The 19,704-nt window shown below is 37.0% G+C and overlaps 1 long non-coding RNA gene across 1 annotated transcript; it reads right to left on the bottom strand.

The window, feature by feature from the left end:
• Nucleotides 1-10,972: 10,972 nt before the first annotated feature.
• LOC124870334 lies at nt 10,973-18,169 on the bottom strand. Its single transcript, XR_007038738.1, has 2 exons — nt 18,008-18,169; nt 10,973-11,825 (listed from the first exon to the last, which is right to left on the bottom strand). It is a non-coding gene; the product is annotated as an uncharacterized LOC124870334 (long non-coding RNA).
• Between the last annotated feature and the right edge of the window lie 1,535 nt (nt 18,170-19,704).

Here is a 19,704-nt window from a genome sequence, read left to right on the forward strand (position 1 = left end):
GTTCCTATCTTTTAAATCCCCCTATGGTTGATTCTACAAATTAAAAAAGAACTCTATGTTGACAAACATGTGAGTGTAGAAGTCACTAACTTGGTGTAAAAAAAGAGTTCGGCTAATATTTGTCCGGTGTGGTAGAAGATTAAGCCTGCAAGCATCTTGCAGAGCTGCAAACATTTCCTGATCCTCTTCATCATGTTAGTTCATGACATTCTTGTCAAAGCCTGGGATTAGGAGTCAACTCAGCACGGTTTTCTAAAGCTTGGTAGATCTGCAGAGATCTAGCCTTAACAGATATGTATAGTATAACAATCCGATTGGGTATTAGTGTAAGGATGGTCTGTGGTAATTAATGTTTATCTTGTTTGAAAGGTTATGACGTTGTGCAATGAATTTGGCTCGCAAACAGTTTAATTTATTGAATGGCATCATATGTTGATTTTTCAGGTTGTTCCTAAAGCTCTTTCCCTAACTTGTCCTTTGAGAGACAAAAAAAAAGTAATTAGAAGTGATTTGAAAACAGGGGGTCTTTCTTTCTGTAAAGTAAGCCACAGAGAAGCACAGAACAAGAGAAAGAGAAGCTGATTTTTTTACACTTTCTGCACAATTTCCTCTCTATTTCCTCCCCGAAGACCCATGTCTGTAGAATGTGCAGAGTATGCTTTCCATGGACAGGCTTTGAAACCTGCCAGAGAAGGAAAGAAAAAAAAAATCACTGTTCCTCTATGCTGCAGTGTAAGGCAAAAAGATAGAGGTATTATCCAGAAAACCCCACTGCCATAATTTTTTTCACTTTTTATCCCAGAGTTCCTGGAACACTGAGTTTACTGTTTTAACCAGAATACTTGGACCACACTCAAGTTAGCCACCCTGACACTAGGAAAGAAAAAAAAAAGTATGCTCCTTGCTTCAAAGTGAATCTGCCTTTATTTCTGTGCTGAATCGTGCCCAAATTGTGTTCATAGGAGACAGCCAGTGGCAGAAAATATGAGTAGGAACATTTAAATAGTGTGGAAAATCTTCTTTTCTCACAAAATGTACAGTAACGTCCAGTGGCACAATGAGATGACTGCACATTGCTAATATATGTTGAATATTTAACTTTAACTCTGAAACAACCCATGCCCTCAGCCAGATGAGCAATTTTTGTTTTGTTTATTTTTTTGCTCCTGGAACTATGTCTCATATATGCATCAGTTCATTCATATTGTGTATCCACTTAATCTTGTGAAGGGGCCAGGGAGTGGCTGGGAGATATTCAAGCAGTCAATGGCAAAAGGTTGAATACAGTCTGGACAGGTCGTAAGCCCATCACACATTGTTGTTTTTGATATGGCTTTTCACTCAGGGCATCACAGCTTTGGGGGCAACGTGGAAAAAAAAAAAAAAAAATGAGCAGCCTGTTCAACCCTTAAAAGTTTGTGTTGCTTATTAACACCTCTAGTCAATTGGAATAAGCACCGCCTTGTGATCTTCACAGGAACTGTGAAAAATATTGCCGACTAATTCTGCTGAAGGTGGGGTCTGATTTACTACTTATTCTTCAATGCCAAAATAATGGAGTGTTTCATTGTTTTTAAGGAGTCGGACTGCATTCCAGCATTTCCAGCATCTGTAGTTCCAAATCTTTAATGTTGAGATGGGTCCAACCTGACTTGAATAATTCTGCACAGAACTCAGATTATTTAAAACAGAATTTGAGATCAGTTACATTTTTATTAAGCATAGACTGCTAAAACTGAATTATTCTACAGGAATAAAAGTTTAAAATCCATCCATCCATCCATCCATCTTTATGTGTTATTATCAGATAACTAATTTTATAGTTTAGAATGTTTCTGAGTGAGTGTGTGTTTGATTATGAATGGGGTGGCAGATGGATAAGTACACATAAGGTGCCATTCATGCAAAAGATGGCCAAAACAGAACCAAAACCATTCACTCATGATCTCACAACTAAAGGCAATTTAGAGTTACCAATTACCAATCAGGCCTACAAGTATGATTTTCATGCAAGAGGGGAACTTGCAAACAAGTTGAAAAGCAGGTGACCTAGCTGTGAAGGAAAAAAGCTAACCATTAGCTCTACTGTACAGCATGTCTCTTGCAAACATTTTAAAAAATGTTTCAATTTGTACACATAATTGTGGCATGGATTAAAATAATTGTATCCCTCCACAACAATTGTCATATTCTATGGAACGTTTGTAGCTTAAAAAGTCTGAAAATGTGAAAGGAAATGTAAAACTACTGATGTGTGTTTTAGGTAAAGTAAAACTAACAAAATGGACTATAAAACAAGTAGATTGCACAAACATATTCTTAGAAGTTATGACACTAAAAGCTCACAAACAAGGTGTGCTTTGAATTTATTGCTACTAATACTGTTATGATTTGGGGTTGTTTGATTTTTGGTTTCTGGTTTTTTCTTATGTTTTTCACAGTTAAGGTTTTGACTCGTTCTTTTGTTATTATTCTTCTTAGATTTTGAATCATGCTTCTGTTATTTTTCTGGTCATGTTTTAGTCTTGTTCATGTTTTGTCAAGTTTGGTTTTGTTTGTATATTAGAGTCTGTTTTTGCCGCAGCCACGTTTTGTTCTGTCTGTCAATTAAGTTTATTCGGTTCACCTGCTCAAAGTTAATCTGTCTCTTTGCTCCACCTGGTTTTCACTCCATATATACACACCTGTTCAGTTAGTCATTGCGGAAACATTTCTCATGCTCATGTCTTGTTTTCATGCTCAAGTCTTGTTTTTGATCATGCCATGCCTGTCTTGCCTGCCTGTTTGTTTTGTTCCTGCCTCCGTTAGTGAGTGAGTTTTTGTTATTAAATCTTTTGCACTTACCGTCATGCTGCCTTCTGGTCAGCATTCTGGGGTCCTATATCTCACAAACCTTAACAAATACCTAAAACAACACTTTCCCAGTCTATACCTAATGGTTATGAGGGAAATTTAACTGGCTCCTCTTCGGCCACATGAAAGTCACAATTATGTGATTTCCACACAAGTCACCTCCCAACCAACCATAAAATATTTGCAATCACTAAAAGCAACATTTAATAGCCTTGCTCCTCTACCAGTAACACAACGTTCATCTTGCTACATTTAGAGGAAGAGGACTAAACATCAACAAACATTTCCAACAAGGCAACATTTTTCCAACCCTGCCTTTAAAGCCATGGTCACTGACATCTATCACCTCAGTGCTAACCCTGGAACTCAAGCCAGCTGGTGAGGACAACCAATGTTATTTACCATTTGTCCACATATTAAACTGCAAAGGACACAGCAAGCACCTACTTATATACATTTAGGGAGCCTGTGTAGCAACAATGGGTGTTAGAGGAGAGGAAGCTGCAGCCAGAAAAAGGAAGGATGGTCCTTAAAGACCAGGAAATGAGACTTCAGGATGCCAGTTGCTCACCAGCAGGTCCTGTTCATTTGTTTAAAGGTTTGTTTAACCTTCTGTCATAAGAACACACTTAATTTAAAGATGAGTTAGATACAGTTGCAAAACAAATGTATTAATGAAAAAGCCATATTCTTAGAGGCAGCATTATTTCTTGTTTCTATTCACATCACAGGGTGGTTCAAGGTATTTTTTATTTATTTATTATTTTGTTTCGCAGGGAGATACAATTTCTCATGAGTAATCACCCAATGCTGAAAGAAGCTGTCAGTGAAAATAACTCTCATGCTCTTCAGTCACACATCACTGCAAATTGTAAAACGACTCAGTACTTCCATCTGGTTTTCCACACACACACAAATGCTCACATTTAACAGTAAAAACCAGCCCTAGATGTTCAAACGGTGGGAGGATGGAGGAGCAAGGCCAAGGGCTGGAAAACGGGACGGGAAGGAAAAGGGAGATGGATAGATAGACAGACTCATTAAGATAGCTGGGTGACAATGTCATTCATCAAGCCTGATAAGGCCATGGCCCTCTGCCAAAGATCAAGGTGTGGCACTTTCCCTAACCAATCACTGTGAATAGATGCATCCCTCACATGAAGGTTGTTGTTCTTACACTTTCAAGTAATATGTTTCATCAAAGATGTAAATTTAACATGTGATGAGGAGTCCTTAAACTTCTTGATGAACTGACTGCACAGATAAAGTTTAGAGTCTACTTTCTCGCTTAAAAGCATCTACAACTTTTATTATTCTTGGTATAAAAATGGTAGAAAATTAATGGTATAAAAACCCTAGATTTGTACACTCACCTCGCCATTACTGCTGCTGGTGGTGCAATGCTTTGCTGCACACATCCTGCCCCCTTTAACAATCCTGGGTAAATCTGGAAAGCGCTACCTCAGAGAAGGACCTTTTACCAGTGAAAGTAAGACACCTGAAAAGTGAAATTACCTGGGTATTTGTATTGAAACATGCCTTGGGCTTTTCAAGCCTGGGTCTTTCTACAGGCAATGAAAAGGGGCTACTGTGATTGTGAGAAGAAATATGTTTTCAGAATATACTCCCCTCATATCTTTCATACAACTTAGGCTCCCTGACTAAGAAAAGTCTGATGGACAAAATGTTTTGGATTTTAAAGATTTGGGACAGATAAAAATATTTTATTTGATGAGACTGATATAATTTGTATTATGTAATGATGCTACCCATGCATTGTGTGTAAGCTTTAATAGTGAGACATTTATCCAACAATCTTCATTTGACTATACTTGCAAGGCTGACAACATCACACCAACTGTGAAGTACAGGATTGGTAGCAGTGTTCCTGCTGGAGGGACTGATGAAACTCACAAAATAGATTGTGTCATGTGGAAAAAACACCATGTGGACAATGACTTTAAGCCTATTGGCAAATTAGTTACAAAGTGGCCTTGAAATAACAAAGTCAATGATTTGGAATGGCCAACACAAAACCATGATCTACATCCCATAGAGAATTTGTGGGCAGGGGTTATGAACCTGACTCAGTAACACCCCATTATGGCAAGAGGAATGGGAAAAAATTACAGCAAGCCTATGGGAGAGGCCTGTGGCAGAATGCCCTAAACATACAGTTTAAAGGCACTTCCACAAAATAAAGAAATGTATGTTAATTTTAAAATACATGCAAAGTTATAAAATCACCCTCTTGTTGGTCTTGCATTTAGGAAATGGAAATAGTTTTGGAAATTCTGACCTAAAATAGGAATGGTTTATTTTTCTACAGTGTATTTAAATATCTGATTTCAATTCAAAGTACCCAAAATATCCAGGAAGAGCAAATAAAAAAGCTTTACCAAAACATAACACAAGATACATAAAAAGCCAAATATACAAATGTTTTTTGTTTTTTTTTCCCCCAGTTTGTACGAATTGTTTCAATTTGTTGTTGGAATCATATGTATGCATATCAGTTGATAAAATAACACATTTATCAATTCTAAAAGTGTGAGCACACAAATTATTTTCTTCGCTTGTCACATAAAATCTAAGGTGGAGATCTGACATTTAAACAAAAGTAGAAGTAGTGGCAGAGAAAAGAATACTGCAAAAAAAAAATCTAAGTCCTAAGCCAAACCCCCCAAAAATAAACATATTAGCAAAACTCTTCATCTTCAAAGCTCTTCATCTAAATGGACATAACTTGAGCTGAGGGGAAGGCTTAGCAACCAAGTGTTTTCTCCTTAAATTACCCAGATAATGATGCGCATCGCTGTGAGAACTGTCTGCCCAGCCAATGATGGATGGTTTCATCGGCTGTGTTGTCTCCTGATGTGGTGGCTGTCTCCAAACTTCCAGTTGACTTAGCTGATTAGTGTTCTGCACTGTTCATCTGTCTTTCACCTTATTCATCCATTACAATCTATTTCATTAGCTTGTTCCACCTTCCAGCGCTTCAAGTGCACTGCTTCCTGAGTGACCTGCCTCCCAACACACCCTGCACAGTGGAAAGTCACACAAATGTTCATTCATACATTTTTAACACTAAAATCTACCAGCATTAGGGAAAACACAGCCAGTCCTGTTCTGCACTGAAATGTTGCTTGTGAGCAAAAGTTAAGGTGCTAAACCAGCAATCCTTTGGGCTGAGATTCTTTATGAAGATTTTTATCTGTGTGGCACATTAGAAATGTAATCGCCGATGGATTGATAAAAAGTTTTATGCAAAGAGAGGAAAGATAAAAGAAAAGTGAAAGAGTGTTGGGAGGTGTTAAGAACTTTCTGAAATAGTTTTCCTGTAAGGAACAGCAGGAAAAAGGATGTATCTTCTTATTAACGTACAGAGAGAAAAAGGGAACCAGACACTGAAGCACCAAAGCCATATAGCTTTTCTGTTCATCAGGAGTGACATGTTTCTGAGCCCGGGCTTACACATATTTGTTTGCTGACAGCCTGCTGCTTCTTCGCTCCTCTGAGGTGTAGAGCAGAGGAGTGAAGAGCTTCAACCCACATGTCTTTCCCCTCAGGCTGATAAAGTGCTTAGATAAGCTGGGAGGTGCTGGTGAAAAGTGGCTGGCCCTCAAACCCCCCCAGCTACAATATGAAAGAGTGGCTTGTCTGGAGCAAAACAGAACAGAGGAGGTGATGAGGCTTGAAAAAAAAGAAAGTATGGAGAACTTTAGAAGAAATGAGAAGGAATAATGATGAAGTAGTCTGAGAGCAGGATGTGTGTCTGTATGAGCTTCTGCAGGTATGCGTGGGTGTCTGTGTGTGTGTTTGTGTGAGTGGGAACTTACTTTCGCCACCAGCTGTGGGCAGAGGAGGGGACTGTCAGGGTGTGTAGAAACGGGGGAGCACTGCCATGTGTTTATGTTGACTAATGAGCTAATTACCCAGCCCCTAATCTACCTCAACTTGTGTCATTTCACAGGAATGCTGCAGCAGTCAAACGCTTGCAGATTATGGGTCATTTCCTGACAGTTAAATGCAACCTACTACACCAGTAATTCTTAAAGACCAAAGGCTGCAGCCTCTCCATTTGCTTTTTTACTAATTCAATGTCAGAAAATGTGACTTCGACAACAGAAGTTAATTTCATCAGTTTGATGAAACGGGAGATTTTGCTTTATGAACATTTATAGTTTGGCATTATTATTTTTTTACGTTTTGTGAAAGAACAACGCAAAGTGAAAGGGAAGTTATATATTGTTTTCGTTTACAAATTAAAATCTGGTGTATATTAGAATGCAGCCCTCTATACTCTGGTGCCCCTAAATCAAATCCATTGCAACCAGTTGCCCTTTGAAGTCAGATGATTAGTAACAGTCTTTCTGCCACCAACTTTAACAAGGACTTACATAATTGGTGAGTAATCTACTAAGCACAACGAGTCCATCAGTCTTGTTTTCTTTCATCTAAGAATTATTACAAAAAAGCATGACTAAAATAGCTACAGCTAAGGCCCACAACAAGTGAGTCTTTCTTATAGATTATAAGTGCCGTAAGGGAACATATATTTTATCCAACATTTTCAATGAAAGTAAAATATTTGAAGGAAAACACTCAAAAGTTGAAAGTCCTTCTGAGGGCGAATCAGTGTAATTTCTAAGTCAGACAGCATGGGAGGTCTCCATCCCTTCCACCCACGGTGAGAGGTGTGAGTTTAAATTTTGTGAACTCTCCCTTGCCTATACCCCCCTCTGTTTTCCTCCCCTGCTTGTTCATCATCCCCCTCCCCTGGGATGTAAGCAGGCCGCTCTGCTCCCCCCTCAACAGGCTCCCATCCATCACTCCTAAGATTTCACTTTAATAGGTGGTCCTCTTCCTCCTCTTGCACACACACCCTTGTGGGAAATTTAGGCAAAAAGAGAACGAAAGGAGCAAAGTGTAAAGTGCAGGATGTAGCGGTGATTGAAAAGTTTGTGTTTTGTTATGTCTTAAGAAACAGCTGGTTTCCGATTACATTTGTTCATCTTTTTGTAACACTGTGAAAATGTTCCTCTTTATTTGCAAGAAATTTATATGTACACAATGTGTAAGGAATAATTAACATTAGCTGCATTTTGCATACTGTAATTTCTTGTTTTTTAAACTACAGCTCTGCAGGATTCTATGTTGAACATTAGAACATAAATAGTAATGACGATTTGACCTTTACATGTGTAATGCTTAATAAGCTCTGGATGAGTTACTCTTGAATGTTATGTTACTTTTAAGCAGGGTAGTCTAGAATAATAATAGTGAAATTGGACATTGTCAGGTTACCGTTGTCAAAGCAAACCAAAGTTTTAGAAAGTTAATGCCTCAAAACCACAAAACGTTTCTATCACATTGTTCAAATCGTTTATTGTCCTTTAAAAGGACACCAGAGAAAGTGCCGGAGTGCCCGCAGTTTTATCTGTTTCAGCATAGATATGCTTTCACCATTGTCATTTTTGTTATTTAGGATTTAATAAAAATGATCTCAATACCCCACTCTTTTTCATTCTCAACCCCAACTTGATAACCATTGGTATAAACCATAGAGTAACACAGTGCTACCCTTCTCCCAACCTTTGCTGCACACCGCCATTGTTTTTCCTACCCTTTTTGTCTATGTCCATGGGCTTATTGGGGCTGCTGCCATACTTGGTAAGGCCCCCTTCTTCCCCTCTATGGCTTCTCCAGCAATTTAACTACACACAACCTATTTCTCCACTTCGGTGAACACTTGCATACATACACAACTACATGCACACACAAGAGGCTTACAGCATCAAAGAAATTGAATGTTACATTTGCTACTGGTATGGCTGCAAGTGCAGCATAGTTCTTTATGTTTTGTAAAATTATTATTATTATTATTATTGGGTTTTTTTTTTTTTTTTTTGGTCTGTTGTGTTTATAACTGAATGTCTCTCCCTGAAATTATTGTGTCTTTATAATTGTCTTGGCCTGTCCAGTTGGCATCCTGAATCAGATTTGGTCTGTCATGCCAATCAACATATAAGGTCCACTGTACAATGAGGGAATATTATATTTTTCCTCTTTCATAGAGCAATGCTGTCATTGCCTGAAACAATGGTTGCCAAACAGTATAGACAAACAGACAGTCATTTTGTGGAAACTAAATAAGCTCCACCCATCACTGATATAAGAGTAATGCTTTAAAACTACAGTTGGCAAGCTAAGAATGGCATTTCTGTTAAGCAGCTGGCTGCAGGCTAGCTACCCAAACAGAAAATTCTTATTTATTACCCAGCTTATAATGGCTTGTTCAACTTGTGTTACGCTATTAAAAACAAAACAGGACAATATTCTGCATGATGAACACTTCAAAACTAAAATTATTGAGTGCTTAGTCTATGTATAAAAATTAAGAAATGCTTGTTGATAACATTATTCTAACAGTAATAATATTTTATATAATAATATTTTAGATGTTTTAGGAGCAGTAGATTAGCTAGTTAACCAGAGAAATTAGATCACCTCATATACGTTGTGTTAAAATCCTAACACTGTGAGTTTGTGGTATTTTAAATGAAGGCTTTCATATTGTCAGAATCTAATACTGTCAGTGGCTAATAAAAAATAAATTAATCAAAAAGGTTACCTAAGCATTGGTCTTTACTTCCCTTGATCAGTATATTGGATTTGTATTACTTTGTTCTGTTTAAGACCAAAACTATTACAGAGTTTACTGTATTATGTTATTTTAGATCATATTTAAAAAAATATCAATTGCCGTGCTTACTTTTCTTGTAATATCTTATGTTGTTTGTCTCATCAACATCTGCACACTGGATGTGTTCAGACAAAGCTGTGCAGCAGCCCCCTCAGTTCACACAGAAGGTCCGTTGGTTGATATTTAAATGGTCTCTGTTTGTTTTTCTTTTGCTCCCGTGTGTGTATGTGAGCCCAGTATAAAGGACTGGGTCCTTTTGAAGGGGACAGCACCAGGAAAGTAAGGGGGAAGGAAATGCTTCTTTGGTGTTTTATATATTAACGGAATGACTTCCCTCAAATAAAGACGTGCTCCATTCTGCTGCCCGGTCTGGAACAAGCTGCATGTTTCCTGTCCTGAAAAACCTTCGGTTCACTAAAACAATGCACTGGGCCAGAGTAAAGGAGATGTCACGTCTTCAAAATCTGGCATGTTGCTTTTGTGTGGCTGCAAGTTAAAGCGGAGTCATATGTTTACGGTATTTGTAACAAGTGAATCAACCTGCCCGACTGCGACATTTGAATTTCTGTAAATGGTGGAACAATACATCGTCTGAAACAACAGGCAAAGATAAAAGTGTTTTCTCCAAGGCTGTAAAGTCTGTAAATCCACTTCTTCAACTTAATCAGTTTGCATGACATAAGTCATAGATTTGTTCTCTAATGAATGAATCACAAATTGATAAGTTTGCTTTAAATGTTCACATCTCTGCAAGCTGCCATGTCAGCACAATGAACAAAAGCTTATCTTTGCTCTGTCCATTGGGAGCCTGCCATCCAGTGTTTCTCACTCGCACAGCGGCCTCATCAAATTACACCTCTGCTCCCTCCTGTCATGTTGGCAAACAAAGGTCTTAAAGCGCACTCCGAGTGTGATTGCCTCTAATCTCAGACATAATGTGGTCTTTCATGTCAACTGGTTGAACAAAAAAGAGCAGTTGTTCTCTCTGTCTTTTTTTTCCCATCACAACATGTGCTCTCCAACTTGTGGCTTTAGAAGAGATGTCCAAAACAATAGATTTTCTTCTACTTTTGTGTGTGTGAGCGTTAATTGTGACACAATTAACATATTCTTGATTGCCTTATTATCTTTTTTATCTTTTTCACATTTTGTCACATTACAACTAAAAACTTCAGTGTATTAGGATATTGTGTAAATAAGGAAAATTAAGCAGTTAATTTTTTTTTTTTTTACAAATAAAAATCTAAAAGCATAAGGTGCATATGTATTCAGTCATTTCTCTGTTATTCCTGCATAAAATCCAGTAGAGTCCAGCTGTATATAAGTTTCTGTTCCATGCAGGCCTGAAGGTTTGTAAGCAAACTGTAAACAAATATCACAGAGACCAAAGCAAAACACCAGACTAGTCAAGGATAAAGTTGGAGAGAAATTTAAAGTGGGGTTAGATTATAAAACAGTGTGCTAATTTTGAACATCTCACAAAGCATAACATCATCTAAAATCAGACAGGTTATGGTTCTTCTGCAAGCCTAAGACATGTCTAAACTGAACTTCAAGCAAGGTGAGGATTGATAAAATGTTCAGCCAAGAGAAACATGGCCGCTCTGCAGAGATCTGCAGTTTGAAAAACAGTTTATAAGACATCTACTAGTTACACCATAGAGCAGTCCTTGTGAAGTAGTGAGAAGAAGACAGCCATTGTTTGAAAACTAACACTGTACATAGCCCATTAACATACCATACCTAAGGTGGAATGTGCTGTGTTTTTTTGTTGTTTTTCTTTTTTTTTTTTTTGGCTGGGCAGTAACAGGAAATTCTGTCCAATCAGATTTTTATTAGTAAAAGAAAATCATTGAAAAATCACATATTATTTTCCTTCTAGTTTCCTTAAAGTTTGTAGTTATAACACAACAAAATGTGGAAATGTTTTTAAGGTTTATAAATACACTTTGCAAGGCAATGTCAAACAGACTCAAACCCAGAGAAATGTAAATGATAGTGCAGTAGCGCCTGGTGAATTCCTCCACCTTTGGCCTGAATTCTCTCCACAGTGAGCATCAGGCAGTCTGCAGCTGGAAGAGTTTCTGCGGTTTGGCCAGGTGTCTCTCTGTGCTGCCCAGGACAAGGCCTCAGCGGGGCCTGGGGTTGGAGTCTTTTGAGCAGGGTGGAGGCACAGAGCAATCCGCTAGCCTCTCAGCAATCTGAAATCTCCCGCAGACCCACCTGGCTGGCGGTCAGCTGTAATTGATACAACACGATAGCAGTGCTGCGGGAGGGAAAAGAGAGAAAATTAAGACGTGTGTGAGCGAAGTTGGGAAGAGAAGGGTAAACGTGGAGCTGTGGAGAAAAAAAACCTGACAGTAGGAAATCAAAGACAAGATGGAAATTTTGGAAAAAAATGTTCAACAGAATAGGTCTGTTGGTTAAGAATATGGGACACATACTTTAATATGGTTTCCAGCGGCTTTGGCAGGCAAAAACGAACATAAAGACAAAAAAACAATATTTGATATCTACAGTGTTCTGAGTGTTCTCAGTGGAGAGTGAGTGCATGGTAAGAGGAGCTGGAGTGTTTCTAAAACCATTCAGCTGGGCTTTTTTAAGGGACCCAGCTGTGTGCCCTGGAGGTCCTGAGCTATAACTGGGGCAAAATCACCTCGGTGTGGCCAAGTTGCAGTCTGAGAGAAAGGGTTAGCCATGACCTGATGTTTCACGAGCCTTGGTGAATTGATGAGCCCCAGGAGACCTGTCACAAGGGCCAACGAACAATCACCTATTCATCCCAGCAGCTACAGTGAGAGGGCAAACGCTCTGCAGACCCACAAATCTTGCAAAAAGACTTTTTAATTTAAATCGAATATGTCTTTCTGATACATAAAAAAGTTGCAATATTTCTTATTTTTACATGCAACACAGTTGACAAGATAATTCATTTTAAGTGCAGAAAAGTACTCATCTTGTCAAGGCCTGAATATTTTTGGACTAGCTGACCTGCTCAGAGACAGTTGTGCTTTATCAAATGCAAAACTGCATAATTTCTTCACTAAGGACAGCTGAACCAGTTTAGATATCTAGACCAGTCCTTATGTAGAGAAAATAGGTTTGTTCACTGGATTCTTTTGCCCAAATTCATTTACCATGACTGAGCCAGCCAACCTTTCTCAAGCCTAGGTTTCGTCTTTTGCCCCCCAAGACAAGGGATTTGGCGGTTAGCAGAATATCAGTTAAATTTTTTTGTGACTTACACTAGTTGATTATTTATAGAGCAAGAGCAAATATACAACAGAGAAGAGACTAGCAGTTTGGGCAGGAGGCAGGTTAAACTAAGGAACATCTGTCCTTTCAAAGGCATCTCCTGCTTGGTATGCTCAGTATCCACTCCTTGGGTGTCATAAAGTTGGCATGCTAATCAAAACAAAGCTGAAAAGAGGGAAGTGAAAATATTCATCCAGGCCAAGTCTTCCATGTCACCGAGTACAATGCGTGTTCCCAGAAAAGTCACTTGATTCCAGAAAGAGCTGGGTTGGTTGCATGGAGGAGCCAGGGACCTGGTAGCAATGACAGGGAAAAATATCTCACTTAGAAAGTTCAAGTGGAGAGGTCTTGCTTGAATTGTATTGCTCAGCTAAAGCCATAGACGACAGAGGTTTAAACAAAAAATCCACATACATATATATATATATATATATATATATATATATATATATACATACATACATAATACATACAACATATAGAAACAATGCTCCCATGAAACCAAACTTTAAATTTGAGTCACAACTCCAAAACTCCATAATCTATATTTCGCACAAAACCAACCAAAACACCATAGCCACAGTGAACTATGTTGGTGGCAGCATCATGATATGAGGTTACTTTCATTCAAATGGAACCTTCACAGGTTCTTCTCAAGTTGGATTTAATTTTTCTTCATCACAGTGAGTCCAAGTGTGCATTCAAAACAATAAAACAGTGACTTCACTGGAAGTAAATTATAGTTTTGGAATGATCCAGCCAGAATCCAGAATTATTCTGTGGTTTCATCTGAAATTCTGATATTGAACACATTTAAGGAAGTTTTGAAAGGATTCCTCACAGTCTAATCTTTTAACATCACAAAAACCTGGAAATTTAACAGAGATGTGTACACCTCTACAATCTGCGTACCACTGTAACTAACTTAGCCTGTTTCTCTTTTTTTCTTATAATAATCAAGAATGCAGCAACTCCTCTGAGTTAAAGGCTATAGCCTATTCAAAAACAGATTTCAGGGTGCGCTTGTATTGTTTCCTTTCTGTAAATGTACATAATGTCTTTTATAGGCCAGAGCAAGGAAGAGGACACGTGTGAGGTGTGTGGTAGTGTAAGTCCAATGCGGTTTCTATTTAGTCTGCCAATGTTGTAGATGCTTTGTTACGCAGTTGTAAATCCAACCCCGCTGACACAGCCTGTCTAACCCCTCACTCCTCATTTCTCTAATACTTTCTGACACACGTGAAAACCAACACACACACCAACCACATGCAAAATTAATTTATGCACAAGAATGTGTCAGCACCTCACAGAGGTCACATTTTCACTCAAATACTGTTGTTTTTTTTGTCTAATTTAAACAAGTTTTAAGCAAGTGGTGAAGAATTTCTGGATGACATTTTGTATCATTGTATGCTTCAAATTTCCTTATAAATAGTGTTATTGAGATTAAAATCTGTTTCAAGAGGTAAAAGACATAACCACATAAAGTACAAAAGAAATAAACCTGATATGCATGCAAGTGAATGGCCAGACAATAATGAGGAATGCACAATTCAGACAGAAATATTTCTTAAATGAATTAATTTAAAAGCAAGAAATATCCTTATTCAAAACTATCTCTGCTAGTTTCTTCACGTTATTTATGACACACATTTAAATTTCAGTATTTGATATTGCTCTTAAAGTTTAAATCAGGTTCTACATATACTAAAATGTTCAGTAATGCTGTTTCTCTTTTCTTTACTATTTTAATTGTTTGCAGAAAGTATAGCTCATATAACAGGCATTGCAAGATCTATTTTACTGGGGCATGTGCTCAAAATATATCTTTGGTGTACCGGCCAAATTCCCAATGAAATTTCAACAAAAAGTGGCAACAAAGCTGGACCAAAAAGTGCCTAAAAATCCACTTTATATGATTATTAGAAGGTCTGACTGAAAGAAAAATGTAAAGGAATGAGCAAAGGCTAAAGAATTATGGACAGTGTTGTTTGGACAGGTGAAATTGCATTGTGGTATTCTGTTATATGTTAGAAATGCACCATAAAAGTTCAGAAATATGCATATTCATACTCAAACCTGGAAGCAATAAGTTAGCCAAAGTAAATGTTAGCCCTTAATGGAGTTGTGTCGTACAGAAGATGGCTTTAAGTAAGTGATTTACAGCAAAGGATTATGAGGAAAGCAGGTAAGGTTTTTATCTTTTTCTTTTCCTTTATATATCCTCTTTTTTCAGGCACTGTCTAGTTTTTATATGTTTGAAGCACATTGATTAAAACAACTAAAGACTAAAAGAGCAAATGTTTTTATTTAAATGAATATTTGAAAATATATATAAATAGATTTTTAAAATTGTTAATTTGCCACAGTTTGCATTATTTCTCACAACACCCCTGACTTATATTATTGTACTTTATTTGTTGCCTAAATTGCATATTTTTGTTCTTTAATTTAACAGCTAACTTATAAGTCAACTGTAAAAAATATAGGTTGCTTTTCCTCTTCGATCTTAAGTACCTTCAACAATGCCCTGCAAAACCTGAAGAAAGGCTTTAAGGATCTTGCAGACTGCTAAACCTACTAAAAGCATGAATATTACATACTTCAAATGTATTTTTTCCTTTCTGTTGGCACAATGAATTTATAGTCTTACATGTTAGAGCACAATTTTCATATATATTAGATTTGCATAAAAACAATCAAGTAACTCCTAAGACGTTAAGGTCAAAACATCACTGTACAACATAAAATGCTTAAATATGTATTTAGCTTTCTTTTTTTTTACCTTAGTATGGTTTTTCTTTATATTTCAAACAGTCCCCCTAAATCAAAATAGTTAATAAAATTGTTCTTGATCAATCATTTAAAAGCATCCAGTATTTTAAGATAATTATTTTATTCAATACACATATAGTTCTTTAAATATTTACAAAGAATTAAAGCACATATAAAAAAGTTTCAGCAATCACAATATATATTAAAAGAAAGTTAAAATGAAACGTACAAGTTGAAAACTATATTCAGTCTATGTATATTTAGGCATTTCTGGTTTGTTTTCTATAGAGAACCAATTTATTTTAGTTATTCAAACAAGATCTGCTTTTCTTTGAACCAAAAACAAAACATGCTACAGACCTATAATCCCAAACCTTTGTAACACAGCTCTCCTCACAGTGTTTTTAAATGAGCAGTGCAGCGCTAACAAGGCGCGCTCCTCTCACACAAGCTCCTGTACACTCAAAGCAATCTCAGGTGCTTCCTGAGGCCATGTCAAGTTCTACCTCTTGTTTCTGGTTTTTGTAAAAATTCAAGCCAACATCAGGAGAAGATTACACTCAAACATCTCACGTGGAAAGAAATCCTGTTACTGCGCTGGATCAGCGTCCTACCGGAAATAAAACACTGAGGTCTAAATTTTCTGCTTATCCCAACAAAACATACAGCTTCCAGGTGGTCTCAACAAGAATATTATAAACATTTCACATATTTTGATGTGTTGACTTAAACAATCAGATTGTGATCAGACAAAAGAGAATTGTCTGATGAGAAAAAAAGACTTGCTTGTACTGATATTGCACATTAAATAGAGTTCTGCTTATCCTAAACTTTCAAAATGTATTAAAAAGAGAAAAAAACAATTGAGCAGATGAATTCACATACAACAGATGAGATTAATTCAACATAATCTGTCCAGAAGAGGAGTTCCCTGTTATTTTATTTATTACGTTTAAAGCATTGGAAGCTGTAGGCCTGGCTTCCTAAAAACAAATAAAAGTCCCATCGGAGCCAGAAAGGCCCTCACACTGTAAAAAGGGATTTTTCATGGCTGTGAGCACAAAAATCTTGGGTCAGTATCAGAGTCAGTGAAAATAATTAGATCATGCTCTTCAAAGCTGATTTATGAAATGGTGGTTAATTATTAAGGCAGCAAAGAATGCAGCATACTGTCACTCTGATGTTTCTTTATTCATACTCAAATTTGAAAACAAGAATGAAACAGTCAATAAAATATGTGAACATTTTAGCATAAAAAAGTCAAGAAGCTGTATGTTAGCATTTGTTATGTAGCTTTCCACAACTTAATTAGACATATCTAAGAAAGGCAGTTACTCTTTGAAATAGCTAAATAACAGTATATATGCGAGGTAATGCACTGTTCTCAGGAAGATCTGTGGGACTGTCATTTGTGAAATGTCACATCAAACAGATGTCCTGAGATTTCTGTTATTCATTTGCCCAAGCAAATATGATAAGCATCTAAGCACCTATTCCGCTGTCATTATCAAGGAATTACAGTGTCAGTGTTTTTTTTTTTTTTTTGTTCAAGACTGGTTTGGCTATTAAAATAAACATGGACCAACAATTAAAATACGTTTTAGGTAGAACTACTTATTTTAACTTAAAAATCCTTTTTAAAAGTTTAATTTCTTATTCTTTTTTTATTTTTGTTTTGATATTGCACTTTTTTTGTTGTTGGTTTTTTTCAAAGCTAAATATAACAATCCATTGCTTGTCACACTCATGCAGGAGCTCAGCAATTTAGGCTGAACTTTGCAACCTTTAGGTCAACCTCAACACTGTCTCAAGGTTCCAGACTGAGGGCGAGCAGTGACACAATAAAGTATGTTTGCAACACTGGGTCTGCTCAATAAACTGCCAGTAACAGAGGTTATGACCTCAGTTATTTTTCATCGGCTAATTTTATCTTTTTAACTGCTGTTTTAACTGTAAAGATGGCACTAAGCAATTCTGCCAAATTTGAAAGAAAAAACATTAACCTATGATCTCGAGCCGGTGGTTTCTACCGTACCGCGCTCCAAATATTTAGAGTATTACCTGGTTACTGTGTAATAACTGACAATACAAGCTGTCAGGCTCTGCCCTGCAGCTAATTAAACTCTCTCATCTTTTATTTGTTTGCATACACTCTGAGAGCAAACTGGAACAGCCAGGCGTGGGGGGCATGATGAGCATGCCATGCCTTTTTCAATCACTCCCCTGAGCCTAAACGCTGACACCACTCCAAGACTACCCATAACACAGCGTTTGCAGGCAAGATCACAATCATGCATAATAGAGTTAATGAATCAGTTTAAAAGAATGTTACAATTTCTTCAGTCCTATTAGTCATATATGGATTTGAGATACAAGCAATTTCCCTCAGATAGCACAATGTAAAACATAATTACTTACAGTATCATCCAGGAGCTTGCCTGTCCATCTCTTTTCCTCACTGTTTTTCTTTGTCTTTATGTGTCACTTCTGTGGCTGTCCTGACACCAATGACACCAAGACAGAGCTGGCATGGAATAAAAGACATTTTAATTCTGAAGTAGTGGACCCTGCGGCATCAGCTGCTTTGGCCTCAAAGCTCTCTGCTGCCACCTATCTGTATAGCAAGCTGCATCAGGAGGAGCTGCATCAGGAGGAGCTGCTAAAGCCTGCAGATTGTGCTGACTAATACCAAGGGATCAAATGTCAAAGAGATGTCAATGTTTGTTAACTGTCAGGCTGTTTGTTCTACTATCAACTATAAGATTTTGACATTTTCACAACAGTAACGGACATCATTTAAAGATTATCTTTGTAGCTTACATTTTGCATTACTTTTATCTTTCATCTACTAGAAAACTGAGATGTTTTTGCGATGGTAACACTCATATCGTGAAGAGAGCTACATTTACAAACCAGAGAGCTGTTTTTGCCCTCGGTTCTGCTAAATATAATAAAACATGTCTACAGCTGAAAGAAACTACATTACCAAATGAAAACAGCTTATTGACTAATATGAATAAAGACTCGGTAGGACATTTTTTTGTTTTCTGCTCAAATTAGCAAATTTCTTTTATATTTCTGTTTTTAGGTTTTAAGGAAAAAAAAACATAAAATTTTTACCAAAAGAAAAATAAAGAAATTTTCTTGAAGTCCATATTTATAAAAACAAATTAAATAAATAAGAAAAAAACATGTAGATTGTGAGCAGATGACAAGAAAAAGAATTTCTTGGAGTATTGGTGTCATTCTACTATGGAAATTCTATGCAGATTCTATTACATATAAAAAACACATAGAACAACTGCTTAAACTGGTATTTTCAATTATCTTTATATATATAAACACTGCTCAGTTTTTAATCGCTCATGGCCTCTTTTTAAGACCAAATGTCCAGGAAGAGTCATCTGTGGCTACAAAGGCACGGTTTGCAAACCCCAGACTTAGATGAGCTTGCTCTATACATGGAGATTAAATTCACTTTACAAAAACTCAGATAAACTGAATTTATGCAAACCCCCTTTTACCAACTTTTGCATGATTTGGTGGCTTACTAAGGAGCAGTTGAAACATACATGTAAGTGGTAATCTAACCCTGCAAAACAATTATTTTTTGAAAAAATCAAACAATGTTTAAGTGCATTACTTTTCTTTAAGAGCAAATCAAATAATCTCTTTAGACAGATTTCTTCTAGTCTTCAGCTTGTGGCAAAATTAAAACCATTTCACAAGATTTTGGTTCACTTTACAATGCAATCAATCTTATATCTGTCTTGTTTAAGCAAAAATTCTTCTGGGTAATTTATTTTTTTAAAGTCACTAGTCAAGCTCCTTTTGATCTCTCTTGACAGAATTTTTTGCACTCTTTGCTGAGCAGATTATATTCAATAGCTGATTGTTTCTTGTTCATCACCACATGATTAGATTTTAAATACCGCTTTATCCACAGACCTTCTTTACAGACCTTGAAAGAGAGTCTGTGGGCCTCATTTGTCCTTTTTACCCACTCACATAGCCGGGATCCAGCCTACACTCAGAGCCCCATCTCGTCGTACAGATTGATTTATTTCCATTGTGGAGGAATTGACGTTGTCATGTCCCTATACACAGGGGAGAAG

This window comes from Girardinichthys multiradiatus, chromosome 6 (assembly GCF_021462225.1).
Source record: "Girardinichthys multiradiatus isolate DD_20200921_A chromosome 6, DD_fGirMul_XY1, whole genome shotgun sequence".
In the NCBI taxonomy this organism is placed as follows: domain Eukaryota; kingdom Metazoa; phylum Chordata; class Actinopteri; order Cyprinodontiformes; family Goodeidae; genus Girardinichthys; species Girardinichthys multiradiatus.